Source organism: Schistocerca gregaria, chromosome 8, assembly GCF_023897955.1.
Source record: "Schistocerca gregaria isolate iqSchGreg1 chromosome 8, iqSchGreg1.2, whole genome shotgun sequence".
Classification (NCBI taxonomy): Eukaryota; Metazoa; Arthropoda; class Insecta; order Orthoptera; family Acrididae; genus Schistocerca; species Schistocerca gregaria.
In genome coordinates this window covers 315,295,817-315,309,588 of record NC_064927.1, presented here as the reverse complement: position 1 = coordinate 315,309,588, position 13,772 = coordinate 315,295,817, and positions in this window count along the sequence as shown.

Sequence of the window (13,772 nt, the reverse complement as noted above, 5' to 3'; positions counted from 1 at the left end):
ACCTAAGTAGAGCGAGGGAGAAACGGCTGTCTATATGCCTCCGTATGAGCCCTAATTTCCCTTATCTTATCTTAATGGTCCTTACGCGAAATGTGTTGGCGGCGGTTGAATCTTTCAGCAGTCAGCTACTAATGCCGGTACTCTAAATTTTCTCAAAAGTGTTCCTCGAAAAGAACGGCGTCTTCCCTCCAGGGTTCCCATTTGAGACCCGGAAGCATCTCCCTAATACTTATTTGTTGCTTGAACGAACCGGTAACAAATCTAGCACACCGCCTCTGAAGTGCTCCCATGTCTTCCTTTAATCTGACGTGGTGCGGGTCCCAAACACTATCAGTACTCAAGAATAGATCAGACTGGTGTCTTATGTGCGGTCTCCTTTACAGATGATGATGATAATGATGATAACTACGGCGGTTTCGATTGTCTCAAACGGTCACCTTAAGATGAATGTGCTGCACAGGAGATCGAGGTTTTCGTTTCACGGTTTTGGATGGTCCTTCTATGAGCACATACAAGAGAAGATGACGAGACAGACGTAACTGCAAATCTAAAACCTATACACCGTCCATCCAAAAACTTCCGAGACTTATTTTATTACTGGCGTACAAACGACGTCAGCTCAAACCAACAACTGTAAACAACAGATGTGCATTCGACCTGTCAGTTCTTGGCAGGTAGTGCAAAGCAGTGGACGTGAGACCGTAATAATAATATAATCGTCGTTGTGTTGCAAATAGTAGTGGACATACATCTCTACATCAAGTGCTCGAGATATTCTCCAGGATATTTTGTAGAATGGAAATATGTATGTAAAGTTTGTGCCGCACACCTTGACTTCCGAAGACTGGTGGAATCGTATGGAGTCGTGACTGAAATGCAACACAGAAAATTCATTTTTGGAAAACATCATCACGGGTGACGAGACCGTTGTCAGTAGTCAACGAAGGAAGTACAAAACGACGCACACCAGGCATTCACATGAGATATCATTAATTTGATGAAGTAACTGAGATCCATTGTGATGCGAGAGGTGAATATTTCGAAGAAGTTTCACATGGTTTTACGCAGAGGCGTATTTTGGTCTAGGCGGACTAGGGAGCTGTCTAGGCGATGAGTTTTAAGGGGCGCCGGATTTTAAGGGGTGGCTTATACGATGTTACTGTTTTTTGAAAACGTTTCATTCACAGCTTTTGAAAAGAAAATGCGGACATAACTCACAGCAGGCAAACCTCTTTCCTAGCTGTTAAGATTTTTGACGGGAGATACCCCTAACACAGTCATAGGAGCAGCCAGTGTCGACACTCAGTAATGCGAATTCAAACTTCAAAATCAAAGAAAATACCGCTAGTCTTTCGTACAGCTGGCCATTTGGTTGGCAGTTCTTTTTATTTTGAAACTATGAGGACTACATTGTTTATGTTTATAATTTAGTATTAATTAAAATGAGTGACAGTCGGAGAAGTGTATGTGGTGCTCTGTACCGGAAACTCGCGAAAGTTAAGAAACTGTGAGAATGAGTGCAAAAACAGATGTGACATTTAAAAAATCAAACACAGCAAGCTATTTCCATAGTTCCAGTTGGGGCTCGGGTCTAGAAACATCACAGTGCAATAATGAAGTGTGGTGAACAATATCGAAAATGGCGTAGTGTGTGGCTTTTTTAAGTCAGGCATTTCGGATACTAGAAACAACAATAATGACGCGGAAACAATCATTTCAGTTGACTCAAGTGACGCTTATAAAGCGAACGATGCCAGTGGGCACTTTCTGATGACCCTGCCGGCTGGGTAATGAATGAATTCCTTCGCGATCATGTCATTAAACGAGATAATGTGGCAAAGAATATGAATTGTGATTTCAATAATACATGTAGGCAATATACTTTCTGAAGTTTTAAAATAAAGGTTTGTTTTACAGGACCACAAGGAAAGGCGGGAAACAACAAAGACTATTTGTACTATACTCTTAAAGCAAGGTAGTATATTTTGTGTCTTACTTTTATTATTTAATGGAACAATAGCATTTGCGAAACCTAATGAGAGAGTTAATGATTGGAGAAACGGCAAGCCGCTAGTAACTGCTCATGAAGATTCAGCTGCACATAAGAAATGCGGGTGAATCTGAAAAGTTAGAGGACAAACAACTAGGAGAATACATAAGATACTAACATCTCAGCTTTAGACAGAAGTAAAATACTGGAGAAACCTGTTAAAACAAATTGCTGCTGTGGTCCAAAACTTTCCCGTAGAAGGCCTATCTTTCAGCGGTGACGACTGTGGATTTGCGTCAACACATTGAGATTAGACTAGAGATAGTTCAAGCTAAACATAAAGAAGTTTATTTAAACAAAGGAAAATGGAGTACATCATATCATTTTCAAACATATGCAGAGTTTAGATCAGTTCTGGTCGAAGGGGTGGTGAAGTATATTGTGGATGAAGTGAAGGGAGCTAAATATTGTTCCGCCGGCCGCGGTGGTCTCCCTGTTCTAGGCGCGCAGTCCGGAACCGTGCGACTGTTACGGTCGCAGGTTCGAATACTGCCTCGGGCATGGATGTGTGTGATGTCCTTAGGTTGGTTAGGTTTAAGTAGTTCTAAGTTCTAGGGGACTAATGACCACAGCAGTTGAGTCCCGTAGTGCTCAGAGCCATTTGAGCCTAAATATTGTTCCATCGTATTAGACTTCACCCCCTATATTACACTTGTGGATCAGCTATTTTTTGTTGTAAGTTATTTGTCACAAGATGGAGTAGAACAGCGGTGGTTAACCCGGTCCCTGCCGCCAGCTACTGGACGTTCCAGCTTTTCTGATGCGTGATAGTTTTAAAAATATGCTTATCAGGTTTTCATAAAATATTGCCATGAAGTAATTGTTAAGTTATTATTATTATATGTTTTAACTTGCTGTAACATTGTTTTATAAATTTCGTAAAGTGACTTCCCTACTTCATAGATCACTGAGGAACCGGTGGACGGTTAAAAAAATTTTACTGCTAACACAGATGCAGAAGTGGGCGGTAAGTGTAAAAGGCCGATTACCTCTGGAATAGACTCTAAAGATGTAATCGACGAATTTGGTTAGAAGAAAGCACGCCATAAGCAGCTTTCCCTGAAATTTGTGTGGTGACTTCAGTGCACGTATTATTATTATTATTATGGGCAGCAGTCGTCGTAGTAATCACCTGTGCACGGATGTAAGTTACTTGGTGGTACATTTACGTCGAAATGAGGGGCGGCCAATAGCTAAATTCCCCATGATTGTATGAACGTTCCACGTGTTGTTCTTTGGCTGCGGTGTCTAGTCAAGGTGGTTTAGTTGCCCCTTGCGCTGTCGTTTTATGCAACCCACATTGTCATATCTAGCCTTCAAAATCCATGTGCGATGTTTTCATATTCTATAACTCGCTACGTGAAAACTATTAGTTCTACAGAAGAAAGACATGGGTCATTTTGTAGGATATTTAATGTAGTTAAATTTTGTACTAGGCTTCATTGTCACTGGAGGTCACGATTTTCGAGTTATTCATGGAAAACGTACAAAAGTGATCCTTAAACACACCCTCACCTCCACACACTAACTCCATCGGTCAGGATTTCTACACACACCAACAAAAAGTTTTGCATCATATAAAAAAAAAAGTTTTGTATCACCTTGGTTCCGAGAGTTCCAGAACCTGTACAGAAAACTGGAATAGAGATAAACATAAACATCATTCCCGTCCTTTTTATTTCTCATGAAAACCACACATTCCATTTTGTACCATCATACAGCTAGACATTCAGAGGTGGTGGTCCAGATTGCTCTATACACCGGTAGCTCTAATACCCAGTAACACGTCCTCTTGCACGGATGCTTGCCTGTATACGTCGTGGCATACTATCCACAAGTTCATTAAGGCACTGTTGGTTCAGATTGTCTCACTCCTCAACGGCGATTCGGCGTAGATCCCGCAGAGTGGTTGGTGGGTCACGTCGTCCATAAACAGCCCTTTTCAATATACCCCGGGCATGGTCGATGGGGTTCATGTCTGGAGAACATGCTGGCCACTCTAGTCGAGCGATGTCGTTATTCTGAAGGAAGTCATTCACAAGATGTGTACTATGGGGGCGCGAATTGTCGTCCATGGAGACGAATGCCTCGCCAATACGCTGTCGATGTCTTTGCACTACCGGTCGAAGGATGGCATTCACGTATCGCTCAGCTGTTATGGTACCTTCCGTGACCACCAGCGGCGTACGTCGGCCACACATAACGCCACACCAAAACAGCAGGGAACCTCCGCCTTTTGCACTCTCTGGACAGTGTGTCTGAGGCGGTTAGGCTGACCAGGTTGCCTCCAAACGGGTTTCCAACGATTTTCTGGTTGAAGGCAAATGCGACACTTACCGGTGAAGAGATCGTGGTGCCAGTCCTGAGCGGTCCATTCGGCATGTTGTTGGGCCTATCTGTGCCGCGCTGCATGGCGTCGTGGTTGCAAAGACGGGCCTCGCCATGGACGTCGGGAGTGAAGTTACGCATCATGCAGCCCACTGCGCACAGTTTGAGTCGTAACACGACGTCCTGTGGTTTCACGAAAAGCATTATTCAACATGGTGGCGTTGCTGTTAGTGTTCTTCTGAGCCATAATCCGTAGGTAGCGGTCATCCACTGCAGTAATAGTCCTTGGGCGGCCTGACCGAGGCATGTCATCGACAGTTCCTGTCTCTGTGAATCTCCACGATGTACGAACAACATCGCCCTGGTTCGCTCCGAGACGCCTGGACACTTTCCTTGTTGAGAGCCCTTCATGGCACAAAATAACAATGCGGACGCGATCGAACAGCGGTATTGACCGTCTAGGAATGGTTGAACTACAGACAACACGAGCCGTGTACCTCCTTCCAGATGGAAAGACTGGAATTGATCGGCTGTCGGACCCCCTCCGTCTAATAGGCGCAGATCATGCACGTTTGTTTACATCTTTGGGAGGGTTTATTGACATCAATCAACAGTCAAAGGGACTGTGCCTGTGATACAATATTCACAGTCAACCTCTATCTTCAGAAGTTCTGGGAGCCGGGGTGATGCAAAACATTTTTTTGATGTGTGTAGTATATTGTTCAAGACACTCCCTTTTACCACTGTGCAAAAATTACGTGAACAATTCAGTTTTATCTATTTTTTTATTAATTCAGTACTCGAAACCTTTTGATCTGACAGGGTAAGTGATTGTATCTGAAAATAACAATTAATTTATCAACTCATTTACAGTAGATTTTTTTCAATTGAAAACGCATTAAAATCTGCGTTTCCGCCACTACTGTGACAACATGACGATGAGGTCCCATCGCCGTATTAGACAAGGTCCTAGCGGAGGTGTTTTGCCATTGCCTTCCTCCGACCGCAATGGGGAGGAATGATGACGACGACGACACTGAGTCCTCGCGAGGTAGGTGAAAAATCCCTGACCCCGTCGGGAATCGAACCCGTGACTACACGCTCGGGAAGCGAGAACGCTACCGCGAGACCAGTAGCTGCGGACGTAGTCTTAAACAGTAACGGTATGGCAGTCGTGTGAATATGGATCTTTTGACAATTGGAGCCAGAGTTAGATAAAATAACTAAATCCTACACGAGATATGATAGGACACAGACGACATTGTGACTTATTGTTTTATAATCCTTTCCTCGGGAGAACTATAACGAAGACCCTAAAGGACATATTTGTTGAAACCTGTTTTTTTTCTGACGAATAACAGCTAACAGAATAACTCCACTTTTTTAAAAAGTTTTACCAAGGTAAGAACAACACAGTACTCCGACCAGAGGAAGAGAAAACGTGCGTCCAGGGCAGGAATCGAAATTCGGTACCTTCGTCTTTCGCTACACTTGCAGCTAACGAGGCCGGACGGGCAACTCTACTTCCTTCCTTTCTTCAGCGCAAGTAACTCAGTGACATCGTTTTTACCAGGTAAACGTATCACTTAGTCGCGAAGTTAAAAATGCTGAGAAAGTTTTGCTTATTTTACATAAATATTTGCAGGATGACATTTAAGCGGCAGACAGCTTTAGAGGGAGTCGAAGTAGTGCGCTGTAGCTGGCGGAATGAGATTCTTTAAAGGCGGAGAGAAGGCTGAGAAGATTGGCGAGAGCCTCTGCGGAACTGCGTCCTGATGGCGCTGCGCCGCTGTATACACAGGAGCGAGCAAACAATGGCCGGCCGGCGCTGCGGGCACAGCAGCCGCTGCTACACGTGTCCAACACGCACCAGCCGACACAACACAATAGGCGACAGCGGCCGCTCACAACGCTCAGCCGTTACTGAGGTCTCCGTGCCGTCGCTGCCCGCCGCCTCAGTACTCTGTCTCCGCAATGGGGTCCTCATATTTGCTTCGACACTTCGGCATTTCATTTTGTTACACGTCGAATATTGAGGTGGAATGAGAGACAGAGAGCGACAGAGAGATAGAGATATAGACAGAGGGGGAGAGAGAGAGAGGGGGAGAAAGAAGGACAGAGAGATAGAGAGAGAGAGAGGGGGAGAAAGAAGGACAGAGAGATAGAGAGAGAGAGAGAGGGGGGGAGGGAGAGAGAGAGGGGGGATGGAGAGGGAGAGAGAGACGGAGACGCACAGGGAGAGGGAGAAGGAGGGGGAGAGAGAAAGGGAGAGGGAGAGGGAGAGGGAAAGGGAGAGGGAGAGGGAGAGGGTGAGGGAGAGGGAGAGAAAGAGCGAGAGAGGGGGGGTTGAGGTACTACGTGAAGCTAGGTTAGATTTGTGGATGAGTTACACACCGTAATGTAGTTGAATTTTCCAACTTTTTTTTATCTCAGTTGTCTGCTATCCCTGTACTTGATATGCTTCTAAAGGTAAACAGCTCAACCGAAACTAATTATCACAGTAAACAGTGATTTTTCTTTTATCAGTATGACACTGACACTAAAGAACGCCTTTACACATCAATCTTCGCGCAATTTCGACTTAATAAATTATGTTAATATCATGTCTGCTTTGCAAATGCCAAGGTGCTTCACTGTAAAATAGTTCCTGAAAAGATTCAAACCGACTGTCAACGATACAAATTTGAGCTTTGGTCGTTATATAGGTCTAACATGTCAGGAGGTCGTTATGGAGTGCACATGTTGATTATTATAGTTCCTCTCTTCTCAATTGTCCGCAGCTCGTGGTCGTGCGGTAGCGTTCTCGCTTCCCACGCTCGGGATTCCGGGTTAGATTCCCGGCGGGAGCAGGTATTTTCTCTGCCTCGTGATGACTTGGTGTTTTGTGCTGTCCTTAGGTTAGTTAGGTTTAAGTAGCTCTAAGTTCTAGGGGACTGATGACCATAGATGTTAAGTTCCATAGTGCTGAGAGCCATTTCAACCATTTTTTCTCATCTAAATTTTTGCAATAGCGTTTGACTGTAGACGTTTTCTGACACCGGCGTTAGCAATTCCTTTCCGTTCTCTAAAACCTCCAAAACCATAAATTTTTCTCATTTAAATCTGATGGCCTTAACTATCACTTCCGATCAACGTTAAAGTGGTTCAAATGGCTCTGAGCACTATGTGACTTAACATCTACGATCATCAGCCCCTAGAACTGAGAACTACTTAAACCTAACTAACCTAAGGACATCACACACATCTATGTCCGAGGCAGGATTCGAACCTGCGACCGTAGCAGTCGGGCGGTTCCGAACTGAAGCGCCTACAACCGCACGGCCACAGCGGCCGATGATCAACGTTAAATACTTCATGAATCCATACATGGAACTCCAAAGGTGCAGTGTTCCTGCGCTGCTACAGAGGATGCATTGCAAGGTATTCATACAGTTTATCGCATAGAATTACCATGGGGAATGAAACAGGAACTGTAACACACTTTACACCATAGACGCTCAGCTCACTCTGGCTTGACGAAAACATGCGAATATTGGCCAAAAGTTGCACAAATAATTGACTTTGAAAGGAAAAGTAACGAAGTATGAAGCATTTATAAATTCATCGAATGTAGTGAAGTGGTTTAATTTCGTCCCAGTCTATAAAATTAATTTCGGGCCATACTCAGCTCTTGCCGATTAGTGTAGTATAGTCCCCTGTCTGTCTCCGTTGCTTTCGAGAGTGAATGGAAATTGTAGAAATTTTCTGTGGAGCAACATTTAATAATAAAGCGTTTTAAATTATGAGCGGTAGCAGGCGCTTTCGATAAAGAATGGGGGAGTGCAGCGCCACTGCTGTCGCCACGGCCGCTGCCGGTAGCCAGCAAATGGATCCCGGAACTTCACCGCATACGACGTGCAGAGGACAGTGTGCAGGAAATCTGCCGCAAAATGGTTGCTGGATAAAATTTTGATATCGGTGTGTCAGAAAGCGAAATAGATTGAATCTGTGCTACCATTACATTCACGTCTTCAGCATTCAGACAGAAGAGGCTATAAAAATATTTTGTACCGGCTGTTCTCGGTCCACAGACATTGTGAATAGAAACAACGCACGCTACCACTTTTTTTTTTTTGCTTAAAATATGTGCTGCAGCTGGGACTCAAACCCAGATATTCTTGCTTACTCTTTTTTTTGTTAAGAAAAAATAAAATAAAAATAAAAACGCGGTTCCTCCGCTTTATGGTCCAGCAACGCGACCACTTTTTTTTGGGAGCAGGAAGGCAGGGTAAACAAATCATCTTTATTCGTACAATTGTGCTGTCCTAGGGATAAGAAAAGTATCGAGACAGCAAAAACAATTTGGAAACCATAAAATCTACGTAAAGGCCGCCCTCTTTTTTTTGTTCTTTTTTTTTTGTAACATGAATAAAGCAATTGACAATCCTAGTCACGGGCGGGAGTGAAAATGAAATTATCATCTGCATCACAATCCCTGCAGCACGCGGTGTCGCATCATAAATCTGGCAGAAAGCCATATAATCTTGATCATTTCTGCCATTGTGGGTGGCATGTATTTCTCCAGCGTCGACCAATCGAAGGACCATTATCTGAGGCGGTTTCGGTATTAACCATCGTTGTATGTGTGTTTTTATTTTTTTTTTATTTTTTGGTTTCACGTTAACATAATCTAGTCATAACTGGCGCCAACAGGCAGGGGCCAGTTTTCTTCTCAGTGTGCCATGTGCCAGTGTAATTGAACCGCGCAGTACTCTCTCTAGTCGTTCTGCTGCAGGAGTTTTCTTAGTTCTGCGACACCCCAGCTGTCGGGCGGATTGTGAAAAACACTTACTAAAATTGTAAACGTAAGTCCTGTATTTCGTATGACTCCGTATGAGCTCGTGTTGTTCTTGTAAGTACATCCAGTAATCCATCACACACTCAATATCGTATGAATACATATATTTCATCGCATGTCCGACGATCCAATTGACCGCATACGTCTTTTGTTTGGGAAAAAAGATCTTGTCCGGTAGAAAAAGTACATCCGATGTGATTTCTGTGTAGTTAGTGCGCCGAAGGAAGGCCAGTATTCGACGCGTCAGCATCCAGACGTCCCTCGCTGCGCCACACACTAAACCATGTTCTTCCGCTGCTAACAGTTCACAGTTTGTGCAAAGAGGAGAATCGACCATATGAATTGTATGTAATCGACTCCTGGTCACAAGTTTACGGTTTATAAGAATATACCACGTCGATTTCGCTGCTGTTGACAGTATTGGAGTATGCACTGCACACCAAATGTGGTTGCACGTTCTCGACGGGTATTGGAATTCCGTTATGTTGCGGCCATGGTGATCCATCAAGCACCTATAGATCTCCTGAGTCGTGGGTATTCTCGTCGAAGGTACTTTCAGACGAACATAACTGTAATCAACAAGAAACGAGGCAATGTGTGCAAGAGAAGGAGAAATATTGCCCACGCAATAGGGGGTTCGTACGAAGGGGGAACAAGCACTTCTATCAGAGCTGACGTTATGGTATGCTTTCGTTGTTGTCAATTTCGTGTCATCGCTCGCATGAAAAGAGCCAGAGCTTTGTTTAGCACGTTTGTGAGGTTGAGGCTGCGCGGTGCCGGGGCCAGCAGTGCATTTAACACTAAATTCTTCTAGAATCTTCATATGGAAATGATGCTCTAAGCCCCCAACCCCTTTTCTAACTCCGACTTTTGCTGTTGCACATGGATTAGGAAGAAACGTGAACTGATTTTAATCGACCCTGCAAGTGGAAAAAAAGTTTGGCACCTGCAATAATTTAATTTGATATAAATTAATTAGATAAAGGAAAGTTTCATTAACGTAGTGGGAAATGAAAGGGTTGCTCTACCGATTAACAGAATGAAAGTTCTGTCCAAAATAACAATTTGATTTATTATGACTAAACTCAAAATAGTAAACAAAATACATGAAACATTTACAATACATCAAAATACTATACTCAAATAAATGCTGTGAAGGTGAGGTTTTCCATAAACTAGATTGTGACATTTATGACCAAGTGGTATGTGGAGCATATTCCTTGCAACTCAAGTCTTAAGAGAAACACCCAGCCAACCCAACATTAATTGCTCCTACAGTAGTGAGAACTCAGACACCCAAGACAGAACCACGTAAGAAAAGACGGGAAAAGGCGCTCTCTGCTGAGCTCTGATTATCACAGAGCAAATTCCCTAATCTGCCGGTGCTGCGGCCATACATTACCAAGCTCTCTTCTTAACTGCAAGGACACGATCTGGCGTACCGGAAGCGATGGCTGGCTGCTTCGGCGTCCCGTCGTGGTGATGATAATGTAGCGAGTATAGACCGAAACAAATTGTCCTTGTCTGGTTGTTCCAGACTAAAGACTTCCTAGCAATACAAATGCGCCTCTGAGGGAGACGAAGAAGGCTCGCCACACAATCACTGATGGTACAGCGATTGATTTTAACAAGCGAAGTGACACAGTAACTCCGATACAGTCAACTTTAGCCAAAACTGCTCAAGACAGACAACGTAGGCCGCTTGTACGCAGAACGCTCAATTGCCAACTGTACTCGGAAAGTTACGTTGATGTCGAAACTTCAGCAACTTCGTCAAACAGTTACAATTAAATGAAAGTATATTAGACAGCCAACGGAAGGCAGGCTGTCCAGAGCAGCGAGAGCTCAGTCTTGTAACCTACCCCGACCGAAAGGCGAGAGCCGACTCTCTTAAAAGCACCCGTACAAACTGAACACAGAACATTCCCGCCCCCACGACAGTGGCCGTGGTTAAACGTTCCAATCAGCAACTCGAAAACCGGCGGAAAACTCCACTCTATTGCCAAAGCACTACCAGTCCACCAATGGAGGTTCTTGGCGCCAATTTCTGTGCCGATTTTGCTACGTCACGGAGCTATGCCCTGAGCAAGCCAATCACAGTTACGATTTTGCAGAAAACGCGGGAATTTACCCGCCAAGACTGCCTGGGAACACAAGTCATTCCGTTGCCTCGCTGGTAGCCCGCCAGAAAGTGTTTTCACCAAGTTTCTGCGAAGTAACAGAATCTCTTGCCCAGACGCCCCTTCTGGCTCCTCTGGGCGTGTCGCTCCCGCTCTTATGACAATGTCGGCGTCTGGAAAGCATCCACTCGATTCCCTCACACCCGTCGGCTTAACCCCATCAAGCCGAGCAGAACTCGCCTGTCACCGGACCACCCGGGTGACTAGAGACGCTGCGTGGGAAGTCTGCGTGTGAAGGAATAGCAACTTTTCACGGCATGCAATTGGAGAGGAAAATCGAATTACTCAGAGTAAGATAGAAATATGAGAGGGGGCTCATGCTACCTCTCAAGGCCACCGTTCCGGAACTGTAGCGTTAACGTGTCATATTTGATCTTAAATAACATCCCAGTACTAACATAGTAACCAAAAGCAGCCATGAGGCAGTCTGCAATACCCTTCGGTATTGGTAGGATTCGCGCCAAATGGGGCAGTCGTGACGCTATGTGAACGTTAGTGTATGCCACACTTTGGATCATGTCAAAGGCCCTCAGTGAGTTGTTGCTTATCGTCAGACGAACATTCTGCAGAAGCCGCCGAGAACTCGCCGCCGCTGACCGCCGTAGTGAACGGGTATATGTGATCCCCAGACATCTCAGCGATTCCACCGTCTGAAATGGTCCCGGTACGTCTTTCAGACCCCGTCCAATGTGCATAATATTGGATTTCGTCATGTTAACGACACTGCCTGCCGCCGTCCCGAAAGGGTGTGGATGTTCAACAGCGTGACGCACTTCATGTCCTGATCTGACAAGGAGGATCAGGTCGTCTGCATATGCACGACAAACGAAAGAGTTCTCATTAAGCGCTATCCCAGTAAGTGAGCGCCTCATAACACACATCAGCGGCTCAAACGCTACCGCAAACAGCATCATGGAGAGTGGGCACCCTTGTCGGACTGAGCTGTTAATGGGAATCGAGCCCGCTTCCCGACCGTTTACAATCACCTTCGATGTAGCCCCTCGTATTAGCCTCATAACGATGGAGATGAAAACAGGTGGAATCGCCCTCCGGCTCATGACTGACGCAAAGAAGTCATGGTTTATCCTGTCGAACGCACTATCGAAGTCCACAGATATCATCGCTGCTCGCATTTTACACGTTTCCTCAAGGGCGATAACGTCACGGTAGTCACTTAACGCCGAGGAGATGTTGCTTCTCACCCCTAGGCAAGCCTGATCAGGGGATATTGTCCTGGATATCGCCAGCTTGAGACGAGACGCTAGTAGTCGTGCAAAGATTTTATAGTCGGTGTTTAGCATAGTGAGACGCCGATATTGATTGACATTGCGACTCCCCGCCATCTTCGGCATGGGAAGAAGAAAGCCCGTCACAAAATCCGACCGTAGGAGCATGTTCGGACGCATCGCCTCATTGTACATCGACACGAACTGTGGCATCATCATGTCCACGAATTCTCGATAAAACTCTAGCGTAACCCCATCTGGCCCTGGTGATTTATGGGTCTCTCCTTTTGTGAGTGCCACCTTTATGTCGTCTCCTGTGAGTGGCTCCATAAGCGATGCCTCATCCGTCTCTGTTAGTGTCGTTTGCATAGAGGAGGCGGAAATGCAATGTCCTGTTGTGTTGTCAGTTGAAGGCCATCTAAACCGTGGAGCACTGTTACCAATGCCCGGCGGTAACGTTCGTGTTCCCGCGACACGTGGTGCATCGAGGTACGTTTCCCAGTGATGGTGTCGAGACATCTTGCCCGTATTGGGGTGCCACATAGTCGTCGTCGCGTGGTCTATAGGATGTGTGCCTTGACACGATGACCTTCCGCATGATGTTCTGCAGACGGCACCTGGAATGACAGCTCACGAAGCATGGTGTAATAATAATCAAGAGTGTCTCTTTGCCATCTCGTCTTATCCCGACCATACTGTATTAGAGCTCTTCTTATTGCCAGCTTAGTACACTCGAGCCATCATTGAAGCACGGAGGTATATGTTGGCAGACGGCGTTGACATGTGGCCAATACTTCCTCGACTTTCTGACGACATTCGGGGCCCGCCAAAAGTGACGAATTGAGCTTCCATGTCCCGCGGCTTCTCCACACACTTTGCATAGGGACTGATATGGTACAAATGTAAGCCGGATGATCAGCAAATGCCGCAGGCCATCGTTCCGCGTCGACCGCCTTATCCTGTAGGCCAACCGAAACATATATTCGATCGAGTCTGCCCGCCGAGTGACTGGTAAAAAAAGTGTATCCCTCACGGTTCCTATGAATCATGTCCCAGGTGTCGCATAACTCCAGATCCCGGCATAGCACATGCAACTCATGACAGGTATTGTAATGTGGAGTCTGGTCTTTTTGGGCTAAAACACAATTGAA